At 35.7% G+C, this 16,266-nt stretch overlaps 2 pseudogenes; both read right to left on the bottom strand.

The window, feature by feature from the left end:
- The window catches only part of LOC149228325 (protein EXORDIUM-like 2 pseudogene), a 58,461-nt pseudogene that overhangs the window by 14,416 nt on the left and 27,779 nt on the right, over window positions 1-16,266 (bottom strand).
- Window positions 13,267-14,094, bottom strand: LOC149228326 (two-pore potassium channel 3-like; annotated as a pseudogene).

The raw sequence follows: 16,266 nt of genomic DNA on the forward strand, positions 1-16,266 counted from the left end.
TTACTATTTTCTGGTGATAGTATTCTGAATGATCAGATTGATGGGTTGTCAAAGTGATTGATTGATTCAGTTGTAGTTGTTTCAAAAGGTGATTGGTTGATGCAGATGTATTTGATGATTGAATTACATTTATGGTGTTGTTGATGGATCCAATCTGAAAATTTATGAAACATGGTCCCTGGAGGAAGACAGAAAGTCGTAGCCTTCTGTAAGTCAGCGCCTACGTACTAGAAAACATATCGGCTAGTATAAGAGCTAGGGGGTTGTAGCTCCCTTCCAGTAGTAGCTAGAAAATGAGAGAAGGTTGTAGCCTTCTGTAGGTAGAAGTTTGCGTATTGGTATAAGTCTGCACCAGTACAAAATTGTGAACAGATTTTTCTTATTATTAAAAGAAGACAGAGATGATAGCAACAGGTGGTTTTTACCCACATTGGGTTTCCACCTTATATCTTGGTGTTCATGTGTGATGCTTATGTGTAATACTTTATTCTACTTTTACTGCGCTGTCTAATTAATATTTGACATACTGGTTAAAGTTCAATGCATGATAAATTGGGTAAATCAAAAGGTCTCTGCATATACGCTGGTTGCTTTAATAACAGTTGCGTGTACACGCTAGTTCACTTAGCTAAAGTAGAATATACAAATCTACCTATCGAAATGAAATATTATTGAGTTACTAATACTGATTCACCCCCCCCCCCCCCCCCTCAGTATTATTTTCAACAAGGGAATCACAATTGCCATTAGACCAAAACCTGCAAGTGTTAGTCAACGATCGCATTGCCAGAGATAAGGATCCATGAGAGGCAGTTAGTCCATGTCACGAAACACACGGGGAGCGTTGGTTTATCCAATGCCCAACAATCTCCCCCCCCAACGCGAGTCGGGTGTGTATCGAACTTGTGACCTATGCTCTGATACCACTTGTTGGGAATCACGATTGGTGTTAGACCAAAACCTGCAAGTGTCAGTCAACGGTCACATCGCCAGAGATAAGGATCCACGAGAGGGAGTTAGTCCATGTCACGAAACACACGGGGAGCATTGGTTTATCCAATGCCCAATAGTACATACATTACATTATGGATATGTCTAATATTTCCATCAAGCAAAACAACAGGAATATTACCATAGCCTTTGATTTGGTACCCTCTATCATCACCAAGATAGATGTTTGCTCCACTACTAGTCTCTTTGAAGTCTTCAAACCAATATCTATTCCTTGTCATGTGGATGGATGCACCTGAGTCCACAAACCAGGTATTTTCTTCATCCTCCTTAGATGAAAGCGCAAAGTCAGATATGAATAGTCTGATGTTCTAACGCTATTCCTCATCAATAAAATGACCTATATGCTGCTTATGTCTCTTCCAACCTTCATCAAACTTCTTCTTCATGCAATATCTGGATATATGGCCTATTCTACCACAATAAAAACATTTTGTCACAGAGTCATTTATATTAAAAGATGTACCTTGAGGTGGGGGAATTTTTCTCTGTGGGTCTGCACTGCTCTTATGTGCTGCATTTGGTTTTCCTCTGAAGGGCTTCTTCTTCGCCATTAAGGCCAGATCTGAACTTTGGGGTTTATGAGTCAGTTTCCTTTCCTCCTTTTGCATGAGGATCCCTCCCAATCCTTCAAACACGGGGGATTTTTCTCTTGCATTCAAGCCAGTGATGAATATCTGATACTCATCAGTCATACCATTCATGGTAATTGTGACCAAATCTGTATCTGACACAGATTCACCGATGTCACCAAGCTTGTTCTTGAGCTCCTTGATCTGTGAAATGAATGCTACAACTGTCTCATTCTCCTCCATCTTGATGGAGAGAATCTTGCTCTTCAAAAACAACAATCGATTGGTGTTCTTGACCTCATAGAGATCCTTGAGCGTCTTCCAAATCTTTGGTGCAGTCTTGCAATCATGGATATGGGGAATAATGCAATCTTTGACTCACAATTTCAGGAGCATTCTCGCCTTGGTCTCCCGCTTCACCTAGTCTTGGATTGTTGGTGTTTTTCCTCCTGCAACGATGTTCAGCTTCACTTCATCATTCTTCACAATTGTCCATGCATTGTGTCCCTCAAGCAGGGTTTGCAGCTTGAATTTCCAACCGAAGTAATTGGATCCATCCAGCTGGTTGTTTTCATCGAGGTAAGCTTCTACTAATTGATTATTCATGTTGAATGAATAAAAACCTTCAACCCCAACAATTAAAAAAAAACCCAGATCTTCTTAAAAAAACTGTCTCAAATGCGTGATCCAAAAAGACGAGCCCAGATCCCTTTTTTTTTCAATCACCTACCCTTTTTTTCCAAAAAAGAGGTTACTTCAATTCCTTCCTTTAAAAAAAATTAATCACCCCTTAAAATAATACAAAGCCCCTCCCTTTATTTTCAATTAAAGAATTAAATTAAACTCTTTAATTAAAAAAAAAAAAAAAAACTCAAAAAAAAAAATTGAATCTTCTTTCACCGTGATTTATCAAACATAAAAAAAATATCACCCTGACCTCTAGATGGCCACCATCACCAGTGCCTCGATTTGAATTCAACGATGGCCTCCTAAACCGCCTCCGATCTCTACTTGGCCTCAAGCTCTCATGCATATGGAAGGAGCTCTCACGTAGATGGAATAAGCTCTCACGCTGAGCAGCAAATCGAAAACAACAAATTTCTGAGATACCATCGTCCTAATTTTACAGCTCGACCTCCTCCATGCCGCGTGATCTACAGTCTCAATCTATACCTTCTCCGCATGATCTCTGAGATACCACCATCCCAATCGACAACTCGGCCTCCTCCACGCCGCGTGATCTGCAGTCCTAATTGTATGGGCTGGATCCTGGATTTGGCTTCTCCACGAGAGTAATCCTCGGCCTCCTCAATAGTATTCCGGGTGTGTATGGTATCTAACAGAAGATGGCGGCCTCTTGCACGCCTCCTGTAGCCTCCTTCGCGTGGATGGATTCACCTCATGCAGCAACAAACGAGGTGATTCACCTCACACATACTTCACCGTCGGCTCTCCTTGTCTACACGGATCCTCAGTCAATCGGTGCAGTGGCACGATCGATCTGCAGTGGCTCCTCTCAATCGCAACAACATGCAAACTTGATTCAACTCACATGCTGCACAGAATGCATGGCTCCTCCATGGCCAACGATCACCTCAACGACATCAAACATATTCATAAAACACTGCAGCTCCAAACGTATCCACGATAGCCCACTGCAAAAACCATATAGCCTTTTCACCTTTCAAGTTCGGCGCAATTTTCCAATGCGTATTCACATCGTTCTTAAAATAAAAAATCGTGTAAGGGAAGAAGTGAAATCGACACGATTTTCTCGCCAAATGCCGTGCTGATCTCACCTCAAACGTGTTGGTCTCTCTCTCCACTCAGGGTACATGCATCTTCAACCCTATAACTCTGATACCATGTCAAAATTGAACCAAACTTTATTAAATCAACTGAGCAACTTAAAGGTGTGAAACACCACCTATAATACTACCTCTATAGAACACGCTCTACCTTCCATTCATTACATGAGGAATATATATAACAAACGCACATTTAGGGAAGTTGAACAGACTCCTAGAAAACAGGAACAGAATCCTAAACTAGGTTTCCGTTTGAACTATTACTCTATTAAGCGAGTTCTACATTAATCTCAACATTGAACTCTCGAGAAATCACTCCTCAATGACAAATCGATGGATTTATTTTATTGCAGCAATATTTGTATCGGTGTTCCAATAATGTATTCTTGTTTGGCATGAGAAGAATCATAAGTTCTCTGTGGATCTCTGTGTTGGAAGCTCGACAAACTCTGTGTTGAAATCTGCATTTGGATTGGCTGTAGTTGTGGGTTTGTATGTGTTTCAAACTGAGATGTGTTGCGTTGACCTTTGCATATTTCTTTTGTATACAATCATGATGTAGCCGATGTAACTTATTGCTATGTGGACCTGTGTTGAAACTTGTTTTGGAGATTTGAATCAAAAACGTGTTGAGACCTATGATTGATATCTCCATTGAACCATGGGGCAACGCTAGGCTATTGATTTATAAAAACAGCCATGGAGCGTAGTGTTGAGCTTGAGGTTGTACAGCTTAAAACAACTTGGTTCTACATTTGTTGGTTATTTGCCTTATGGAGTCGTAAGCACGGTATGTATGCTCCAAAAATTAATCACATTTCTAAAATCTCTCATATTTACTTGTAAAGAAATTACTCACAGGAAAATAGAGGTTCGATACCTAGCTTTTTCACCATACTTTTGATTGGATCTGATGTATGCCTTCAACATATTTTCATTTGATTCGAGGTGTGTCATCGTACATCATCGGATCCTCTACCTATTCTAATCTTCGACAGGGTTGTTAATTTGATGAATCAAATTGGGATTCCAAAAAGAAAAATGTATAAACTCTTTATGAGCTTTTTTTAATTCAAAATGGGAATGTGAGTTGACTAAAGTAGATTCAAAAAGTTAAATGTTGCTTGTGTGAAAGCTTGAATTGGTATAGTTATGGTGGAGAATGAGTGGAATATTGAAAAATCTTTGTGGGTCATGGGAAAGACATATTTGTGCTTTTTGGAGTAATAAGTGGATTTCATTTATCTTTTGAGACCTAATATGTTAATGTGTTTATGTAGCGATAAGAGTTGTCATAAAAGCTTATTTTTAAAAGATTTGTAATAATGAGGTTATGTTAATGTGTTTATGGAGCAATAAGAGTTGTCATAAAAGCTTGTTTTTAAAAGATCTGTAATAATGAGGTTATATTTTGTATTGGAGTAATAAGAAAATATTTTAAAGAGATAAAGTGTGTTATAAATTTATTTTTTTTGTATTAGTGCATTGTGTTTGAGAAGAAGAAATATTTTGGAGTGATAAGGTGTAATTCTTTTTGTAAATTTGGAGTGATAAGGTTGTAATTAGAAGTAATGTTTTTACTTCGAGGGTTTGAACAATAATTTTTTTAGTTGAGTCAAGTCCAAGTTATGAATAGTTCAATTTTGTCAAGTTGAGTGAAGTTTACAATTTTTTAAAATAAATGTAAAAATCTAAATTTGAGTCCAAGTTAAGTTGAGAATCATTAGAGAAGATGTGGTCTTATGAGGAAATTTCCAGCTTTGACTTGTGAAATTCTCTACAATGGAGTTAAGATATGTCACATCTGTAGTTCAAGACCCTTCTTATGTTTTCATATTTTTTTTCTTCTACTTATTTATATCAATTTTTTGTAGCTGTTGTACTGGAAATTTAATATTAAAACTAAGGACTAGTAATATTCTTCCTTTATTATCGTTCTTTGTAATTGTGGAGAATCTCATGTCCTCTTTTACTGACCTATTTATTTCCCAGTGTACGTGTGCCATCTATCACCCAATACTCTCAACTCCTCTAGGCTTTTAATGAGACATATATTTATTCAAATGTCGAAGGGACAATGATTCTTAACTTTTTGAACCTCACATCCCTTGCAGGAAATTCTCGTTCGTTGATTGCAACATTACGACATGTCATTTCACTAATGGACGCCCACATTGTTTTATACCAGTCCCCAACAACTCCAAAAGCTTATTCCGAACATTTACTATGTGAAGAACAAATAAGATGTTTTCAAACCATTTAACATCACGCAACCATATTCTTGGACTCCTTCCTAACCCAGAACAAGTACACGCTTAAATTAAAAATAAAAATCATGGTTTTCACCCTTAATGGTTTCCCCTTTGCTTTCTGCCCCACCCAGTACGCATAGTCCCCAAGGTTTCTGCCAGTTCTAGGTCACCAAGTCAATTATACTACGGTAAGGTTTTCTAGAATCCTACACATTCAACTATAAAACAAATATTTTAACACATTTCCTCATAGAACTATGTCGTCGTGTATTCTCTCCTTCAGGTCTCGCTAAATTCCCATATATTTAACCCCGATTTTACTTTCACTGGAATTACGAATCACTTGGGACAAATTTCACACTTAAACTTCAAGCATCAAATTTTTTGCACTACACCGGGCCTTACCAAATTTAACTGTCAAAAGTTAAGCTATAGAAAAACGTAAGCTTAACTCCAATTCTTCATGAATTTGTAGTAGATCTTTCAAGATGATTTTCTCTCAAATTATGTAGCATGCTCAAAGCTTATGCTACTTTGCCAAATCTAAACTTCTTCATACTTTTCATGCCTTATTTTTTGCATCTTACAACTCTCCCAAAAATTATAGAGAGGTTCAGTGTAAGTTGCACAGAGTTAAATGTTGTAATAATGTACAAATTGATTGAGGATATGGTTCCAGGGGAAGCATTGATCTAAGCGTTCACCCACTAATATCGATGAGAGTGGCTCATATGCTCCAGCATTACAATTTTATGCATCACTATTTAACTATTTCCCCAAAATCTATTATCTACTTTCTTGAATTGGGTTTTGGTAAACTCAAAAATATTTCAAGAACAAATATGTTTTTATGTTTCCATTAATAACAAGTAATGCTTCTTCCTCAAGTCATACAAATTGTAGAAGAAGAAAAACTGGAAAATAAACCAAAAGGAGACTTGCACGAATCACAAAATTAAAGGGGACAAAAGGAAGGGAAAGAAAATCTCACAACCCATTGTTGTCAATATCTGCAACCTTCAAATCTTGAACTATAATATCTCTTTGCAACACCCATTTCGCAAGCAAACAATAGCTACTATCAATCCTTGCTTTTGTCAAGTGCAAAAATTCTCGCGCAACAACAAGGGTACTTACCAAAAGCTAGATTGTTGCAAACAACCGACCTGTGAGTGTCCTTAAGGCATAGTTTCCATAGCCATCCATCATCATCGACATCGTCAACGGGTAGAAAGGATCTATCCATCCAAATCTCTCCAAGCAAATAACACCTCCACCCAACCATTCAACTCAATAGCTGATAGGGTATCACTTGGAAAACAAAACACCTCCACCCAACCTAGAGTTGACTTTCAACAATTCACCCCGAGCTGAGAATACTTTCCCAAGGATCAACAAACTCTTGTTGATTTCTTCAATGGGTATTTAATTCACTTCATTCATGATAAGGTTTCCTTTAGTGATGTCCCGCTTATGTGGATATTTTTATCCACCTGCTTAGGATTTTCCCATAAAAGCTCACCTTTCTCTCCTGGGAGGCTTTTATGTTTTTTCCAAACTTAGAATCTTTCTCCAACAAAGCAACTTAATGGATATTTATCTCCAATCCATTAAGCTTATCTATAATTCTTATCATGAAATAATTATCAATTCCCATTCACCAATAGGATTTCATTTGGCAAGAGTCTCATCTCTAGGCGTCTCATTTTCCAAGCATTTAAATTACCTTTAGCTTTTTGGTAATAAAATATTTACTTCCATTTTTACCCCCAGACCTAGCTTTTCTGCCATAACTCAATCTAACTTATTCCCGACATGATAGCAACAAAGGGGTATTACATTCTTCAACCCCTTAAATTCACACCATTCTCGGTGTATTCTCTAGTCATTTCTATATCTTACAATTTATTTCCTCGTCCTCCTGTAGCTGTTTCTAAAATTGCAGGTTCCCATTGCATTGCCACCTGAATCAGATCTTTCCCAGATATAGGATACAAAGGAGTTCTAACAATAAATCTCCTTTAATTGCTACATGTAACATTTTTTCAATCAATTTTGTGAGAGACTTTAGATGCCTTCTTCTAAATTCTAATTTATAATAGTTAATAACATAACTTTAGTATAACAATACTACTATTTGAGTAGCTACAGGTTAAATGTTGCCCTCCATTTAACTATGATTCCTCATGTTCAATTTCATTGAATTAAATTAATAAGAAGAAGTGCATGTTCTTCCAATGCATTTGTATTCTTGACGAACACTTACTTCTTCTAGTCTCCCTGCATTAGTCACATTATCCACATGCTTTCAAATAGTGTTAGTATCATTAGCATAACAACAAGTCAATACCAAAGGTTCCTTTTAATCATTTATTCACAACTACATCTAGGTAGGTCCAATCAAACCAAGCTCAATTTTTCAAATGGAGAATAGAGAAATAATGGACCGAAACCCGAGCCCAACTAAATAAATTCATATCAAAGGATTTAAGTGCTTCTAATGAGCTAATCTTGGTCATATATGTTTGCAAGAAAATTCAATACAATGATAGAAAATGATAACATAGAGGTAATCATGCATAATAAAATTGTAAAATACCAATTAAATTGGGTGTTGAGATTGAATATTTCATAAGACAAGGTCTCAATAACATAGGAAACATGGCCTCCATCCAATCATAAAGCATACCATTGTCAATGATAGTTAATCTAGTATGGATTTCCATGTTATATTTGAAGTTTAATGACAACCTTAACCTTGTCCTTAACCGTGAAAATAATTGATTAGTACTCAAAAGTACATCACACATAGTCGAGCTATGCCAGATGATTTTATCCCCCTTTTTCTAACTATCTTGCATTGGTTTCATTTCATGAATTTATGTTTGCTCTTTCTAACACTACTCTAACGCCTTGTTCGGCCATGAATAATCCAATGTGCATATCCAAAACAAATTAAACAACTAGTATGCATGTACATACACCTCCTATACATGAATCATAAACAAAGGTTAAAATATTCTCAAACTCCACAACCATTTAATTTCCAGGGCATTCTGCGTACCAGGGTTTGAACCTAGGTCATCAACATGTTGCCACCCCACCTTAAACATTAGAGAACAACCTGGTAGACAAAAGAATATAATTCATTCCTTAGAAACAAGATCAATTATCTATTTCATTAAAATAAATGCCAGAATAGTTTATGCAACAATTGTTATGTGGCCATACTAAAAACCTCTTGTACTATCAATGCAATCTGACAGGAAAACTTCTCCAATATTGCTTGGTAGGAAATAGTGGAACAAAATATGCCTTCCATATTGTACGATTGTAAATCAATTTTAATAGATTGCTAGATATCATTTTATCGAAATTAATTATCCTTGTGCACAATAATCTCAATTATAAGTACCTACTTAGCTCCCTTTTTTTTTTTAGCCATCCAATATGGTTGACGCATCTCATCCAATTAACAACTAGTTGTTGCATAGTTTGTTATTCTTTCTCTAATTACTTTGTGCTTGTCCATTATTACACAATTTTGAAATAGCAAGAAGTTGTCTACCAATAATGTTTTTCTCTATGACTATCATTCAAGATTTTTTTTTTTCCAATGGAGTAGAATTACAAGAATTTCCACAATAATTTTGAGTATATTCCATCAAGGGGTAGCATTTAGGTTGGTTATTTACTACTAAAGGTATGAAAGTCATCAATCCTATCAAGATTTATTTTTTCATGCGAGAAATGATTTCTTGCTATGGATGCCATACCCATTTATGTTTTGGAAATGCATAAAACTAATGGAGTTTACATGTACTCCCAAACAATATATAGATCTGTAAATATACATATGTATAGATAATGAATAACTTCCACAAAATATTGGTGACGAGTCCTTTCCCAATCACATGCTTCACAGAACATTAGTGCTAGCTCTACATTGCCTACTAAAAAAACATTTTACAAAGATATTGGATAGTCTAATGCTAGGAGTATGGCTTGTGCATATTTCCCTTAAGAATTTTCAATGCATCAACCACTCTTTCAAATCTCAAGTAGGCCATTTGACAAGCTAATATGGAAAATTTAATTTAGTGCTTGCTTAGTTTCAACCATATTCTCACATACTCATGCAGCTAATTCTGGTCATTAGGGGAATTTTGAGGTCTAAAATGGGCCTCCTAAGAAAAATGTACAACCAAAATAAATTTTATAAGAACCAATAGGATTCAAGATAATGATGTCAACCATGGGGGATGATTCACCATTTTTGGAATTAAAAAGTGAAAAGATTAAAAATAATAAAATAATAAAACTACCTTTTTTGACTCGTATTTTCAACTTATCTCCCTATGGTTTTACTCAAATTTTGAGCAGGAGTACTCATTGGATGAAAATTTCAATTCCTCATCCAAAGAGTACCCATATTTCATAATTTTTGTGGACTCTCCTACACGAAAAATGAGAAATACATAAAAACATGTGATTGCAATCATGTTTTTCATGTATTTCTCAGTGTTTGTGTATTAGGGTCCATTGAAAGTATGCAACATGGGTAATTGTTGGATGAGGAATCAAACTACATCCAACAAGTGTTTCTACTCGAAATTTGAGTTAACCCATAGGGAGATAAGTTGAAAATACGAGTTGAAAAAATAATTTTTTCTTTTTTCCCTCTAAAATTTGATGATGTAATCTAATCTTATTTTATTATTTCCACTATTATTTTATGATTTTCTTAGGAGGCCCATTTTAGACCTCAAAATTCCCCTAATGTAACCCTCATAGAAAAAACCTTGGATAAAAATCATTATGTAAATTGGCATAAGGGGATAGATTCATTACATGCATATCTAGCAGTGGAAGAACCTAATATGCATGACCTGTTTCTTGTTTTGTTCCCATTTTCGTATTGGATGTAGTACCCCGGGGAAAAGTATTGATATACTTTAAATCATGACAAGGGACACATTTAGTATAATTTGATGGACAAGAATTCGTTCCTTCTAACATATCTTTACCAAATCAACTGTAAAATTGGGAACCACCTAGTTACTTAACTGTTACGTCCTAATTGAGACTAATAAGGCTTCTATTTAGGTAACTTACTTAATGAAAAATTTATATTTATATTTATATTTTTTTAGTCATATATATGACTCTAATGGAAATAAATGGACTGGTGACACCCTTCCCATGATGAGACTTCTTTATTCACCTGAATTGTAGAGAGGGTCCACTTAGGTGTCCAATGACGACATTGTAGTCTATACTAATATATCGATCCCTTGTTGGCTAAAGTTCTTACATAAGGCACATCGATATAATATAAAACAATGCAAGAACTGATAGATAGTTTAATTGTTACCACCATTAACAGAGCGGTCTAACTTTTATACATGTGGATAAATTCACTTTAATTTGACTTAAATCAAAAGGATAAAGAAAAAAATCCCTGAATTCCAGAAGCATTGATAGATTTACAACTGTGGATATCGAGTCATCTAAAATGCATTATATATTCTATCAACATTGTTAATCATTATAAGTGTCTTTCACCAAAGACAAAACCAAAAGTTTGGGTTTCCACAAATGCTCTTTGATATTACTAATATGTTAATATTTAATATTGAATTAGCCCCGAGGGTGAATATCCCATGCCATTTGTATATATCCCTTGCTTTTGTAGGAAAATTTGACCTTGCTCTATTATCATGGGCTTTGATTTGATCTAAAATTGTTGTATATATTCACTAGAAAATCAAGAAACATTATATGTAATGTATTAAACCAGTTTACAAGTAGTTATTAATTTCATTAAAGAAAAACAGAAATTTAGCAATAAACCTGTGGCCTTAGGAACAGAGCTCTAGCCGCCTTCACCATGCAATCGAATATGTGAGATGAGGATGTGGTCTTCTTCGTTAGTCCATGCCCATTTCTTGGTATGAACCTTTTCATACCAGGAAGATCTCCCCATCTTTGCAGCGAAAAGTGCTTAGGATTCAGGTTAGGGAACAAGATCCATATGTGATTTATCCCTTTCATCCATGCTGATTACTAAAAATTAATGCACAAAACCATAGGTGGGTCTGCCCAACCTAACATAGGTTCCAAAACCAAAATTTTAGCAAAAGGTACATTTTCGGTCGCATCCGACATCCTCATCATGTTGAAGAAAAATCAAGTCAGCGTGAAATCCAAGTGAGCGAGTTCAAATGGAGCAAAGTATTTAATTGTTAGGTTTCTAAACAATCTGATATTATCTACCGCTAAGGACACAATGAAAGGCAAGAAAGACACTCTTTCTAATATTAAAAGGCATCTACATTATGCACATGAAGCCATTTAGTTTTTCCAACTTGAGTCACAACTACAACGTAATGAGCTGCAACTAAAGGGTTGTGTTTCTAAACAAGTTCTTGTTTATAATAATATTCTATTCGAAGATAATCATAATGATTATAAAGATAATGAAGGTCATGATTCCAATCCACTCCACGAAACAATTTCAAGTGTAGAAGCTGTACATGATCAAGTTGAACCTTCTTTTTCAAAGCCAATCATCAAATTGTGCGAAGAAATTCAGTGCAACAAAAACCAATATGGTTTAGGATATGAAAACGATGACAACGACTTGCATATTCCTAATTATTCAAATACAACCAAGTTCACCAGTGGAGAATTACTTGATCAAGCAACATCAAAAATCAATAAGAAAGTTGAAGAAAAGCCAAAATGTCAGCATTGTCAAAGAACCAATCATATGGAGGATCATTGTTTTGATCTCCATCCTTGTCACCACTGTGGCAAAAAAAATCATTCATCAGAGAATTGTTCCAAAAAAAAGAAACCATCTAGATTGAAGATTAATTATGAATGGATTGATCCTTGGGAGTGGTTGTAAACAGTCAAACGATATTTATATTTTATCGAAGAATTCCATCTCACATGAAGACAAATATTGCCACCAACAATGAAATGAATATGGCACTCTCATGCACCTGAAAGGGGGAGTGCAATAGTGAAACTCTCCTACATCTTAAGGGGGGGAGTTCAAAACAAATGGCGATGGTTATGGTCTCTCCTTTTAGCAAAAAAGGGGGGGAATCGATGACAAAATTGAAATTGAATTGATGATGATAGTTGTCAAGCTGAAAGTTTCGACAACAACACAATTCGTCAATGGGCAAGAGATTAGGATGTTGATTGAGAGTACATTTGGGTACATTCCTTTTGTTCACTTGGATGTTATTAGGCCTAAAAAAGGATAGATGGATCCTTTTTCATTGCACCTTGGTATTAGATTGAGTTGTCAAGCATTTTCAGGGATGTATTAGACTTGTAGTTGTTTCACATTTCTTGGTTGTCCTCCGGACCACTCCTCTCGAAAGATATGATCTGTAGTCATAGGTGGACTGGGCAGGTGGACATATACTTTCTTGGCAGATTCCTTACGTGGAGTTGTTGGAGTTGGTGGACATATACTTGCTTGGTAGACCTGTCACTCTCTTCATATTGGAGTTTTGAGCATAGAATTTTGGTGATTTTTCAGGCAGTTCTTGATTGAGCATCAACTCAAGGGTTTCAACATGAAGACTTGGATGGGGAGAAGTACTAGGTTCTTGCTATGGAGGGGTTGACAGCTTGGAGTAGGAAATTCTTCTGCTTATCCCACAACGTATGATACCATTCCAGCAAGAAAAATATCAGTAAGCCCAAAACCAAAAAAGACAACAAGCATGAAAAAAACATTGTTATTGTTCTCGTCGAAGTAATATCTCCATAATCGATTGTGCACATCATCACAATGCAGAAATAAAAGGCATCGGGGATGGAACTGGTTTATTTTCCTGCAAAATGATCCCTAATGAACCAATAAATGCTTATTCAGAACGAAAAATATATCAAAAACCCCAAAATAGCTTGCTTCAAGACAGAAGAAACTGATTCTAACTCCAGCCTCTTAAGGCCTTCTCTCACATTGGCTGTTGTCAACATTGCAGGTGCAGTTCTCGAACTGTGAAAATTCTTCCTCCACCCTTTTTAAATGTGAATCACATAATCAATAAATTGATTTTAAATATTTATTACTATCATCAACAACTACATTTAAGATGAATGAATTGTTTCGTGTCACAGAACTCACTTGTCCTACAGGCTTATTATCACAGAATACCTTTGAGACTTCTTCATTGACTCCATTTCAAATTTCAGACCCACATCCTTCAATGAATTCGATTCCCCACTGTCCAAAAACAGAATATTGTAGAATACAAGCCTCTCTTTCCAGACCCCTGTACTCCTTAGGGCAAAGGGGCTTGGAAGGGACATGAGCATCGTCACCTGTTCGTCTTTCAGCAAGCTGAAGAGCAAATTTTCTCCGTGGCCAGACATTTCGGCTTTGTGCATAGGGCTCATATACGCCAGTAATGGTTCCTCCATTCTCGCATTCAATCGAATAGCTGATAGGGTGTCACTTGGAAAACATAACACCTCCACCCAACCATTCAACTGAATAGCTAATAGGGTATCACTTGGAAAACAAAACACCTCCACTCAACCTAGAGCTGACTTTCAACAATTCACCCCGAGCTGAGAATACTTTCCCAAGGATCAACAAACTCTTGTTGATTTCTTCAATGGGTATTTAATTCCCTTCTTTCATGATAAGGTTTCCTTTAGCAACGTCCCGCTTATGTGGATATTTTTATCCACTTGCCTAGGATTTTCCCATAAAAGCTCGCCTTTCTCTCCTGCGAGGCTTTTATGTTTTTTCCAAACTTATCATCTTTCTCCAGCTAAGCAACTTAATGGATATTTATCTCCCATCCATTAAGCTTATCTATAATTCTTATCATGAAATAATTATCGATTCCCATTCACCAATGGGATTTCATTTGGCAAGAGTCTCATCTCTAGGTGTCTCATTTTCCAAGCATTTAAATTCCCTTTATCTATTTGGTAATAAAATATTTACTCCCATTTTTACCCCCAGTCCTAGCTTTTCTGCTATAACTCAGTCTAACTTTATTCGACATGATAGCAATGGAGGGGTATTACATTCTTCCCCCCTTAAATTCACACCATCCTTAGTGTATTCTCTAGTCATTTCTGCATCTTACAATTTATTTCCTCATTCTCAGGTAGCTCTTTCTAAAATTACAGGTTCCCATTGCATTGCCACCTGAATCAGATCTTTCCTAGATATAGGATACAAAGGAGTTCTACCAGCAAGTCTCCTTCAAGTGCTACTTGTAACATTTGTTTCAATCAATTTTGTGAGAGACATGAGATGCCTTCTTCTAAATTCTAGTTTACAACAGTTAATATCATAACTTTAATATAACAATACTACTATTTGAGTAGCTACGGGTTAAATTTTTCCTGCCATTTAACTATGATTCCTCATTTTCAATTTCATTGCATTTAAATAATATGAAGAAATACATTTTATTCCAATGCATTCGTATTCTTGTCGAACACTTGCTTCCTGCAGTCTCCCCGCATCAGTCACATCATCCACAAGTTTTCAAACAATGTTAGTATCATTAACATAATATCAAGTCAACACCAAAGGTTCCTTTTAATTATTTATTCACAACTACATCTAGGCAGGTCCAATCAAAGCAAGCTCGGTTTTTCAAATGGAGAATAGAGAAATAATGGACCGAAACTAGAGCCCAGCTAAATAAATTCATATCAAAGGATTTAAGTGCTTCTAATGAGATAATCCTGGTCATAAATGTTTGCAAGAAAATTCAACATAATGAGAGAAAATGATAACATAGAGGTAATCACGCATAATACAATTGTACATTACCAATTAAATTTGATTTTGAGATTGAATATTTCATAAGACAAGGTCTCAATAACATAGGAAACATGGCCTCCATCCAATCATAAAGCATACCATTGTCAATGATAGTTAATCTAGTATGGATTACCATGTTATATTTGAAGTTTAATGACAACCTTAACCTTGTCCTTAAACGAGAAAATAATTGATTAGTACTCAAAAGTACATCACACATAGTCGAGTTATGCCAGATGATTTATCCCCCTTTTTTTTAACTATCTTGCATTGGTTTCTTTTCATGAATTCATGTTTGCTCTTTCTAACACTACTCTAATGCGTTGTTGGGCCATGACAAATCCAGTGTGTATATCCAAAACAAATCAAACAATTAGTATGCATGTACATACACCTCCTATACATGAATCATAAACAAAGGTTACAATGTTCTCAAACTCCACAACCACTTAATTTCTAGGGAACAATGTGTACCAGGGTTTGAACCTAGGTCATCAACATGTTGACACCCCACCTTAAACATTAGATCACAACCTGGTAGACAAAAGAATATAATTCATTCATTGGAAACAAGATCAATTATCAATTTCATTAAAATAAATGCCAGAATAGTTTATGCAACAATTGTTATGTTGCCATATTAAAAACCTCATAGTACTATAAATGCAATCTAACAGGAAAACTTCTCCAATATTGCTTGGTAGGAAATAGTGGTACAAAATATGCCTTCCATATTGTACGATTGTAAATCAATTTTAATAGACTGCTAGATATTATTTTATCGAAATTAATTATCCTTGTGC

Source organism: Pinus tabuliformis, chromosome J, assembly GCF_031772625.1.
Source record: "Pinus tabuliformis cultivar Carrire ecotype Pingquan chromosome J, CPIR1, whole genome shotgun sequence".
In the NCBI taxonomy this organism is placed as follows: domain Eukaryota; kingdom Viridiplantae; phylum Streptophyta; class Pinopsida; order Pinales; family Pinaceae; genus Pinus; species Pinus tabuliformis.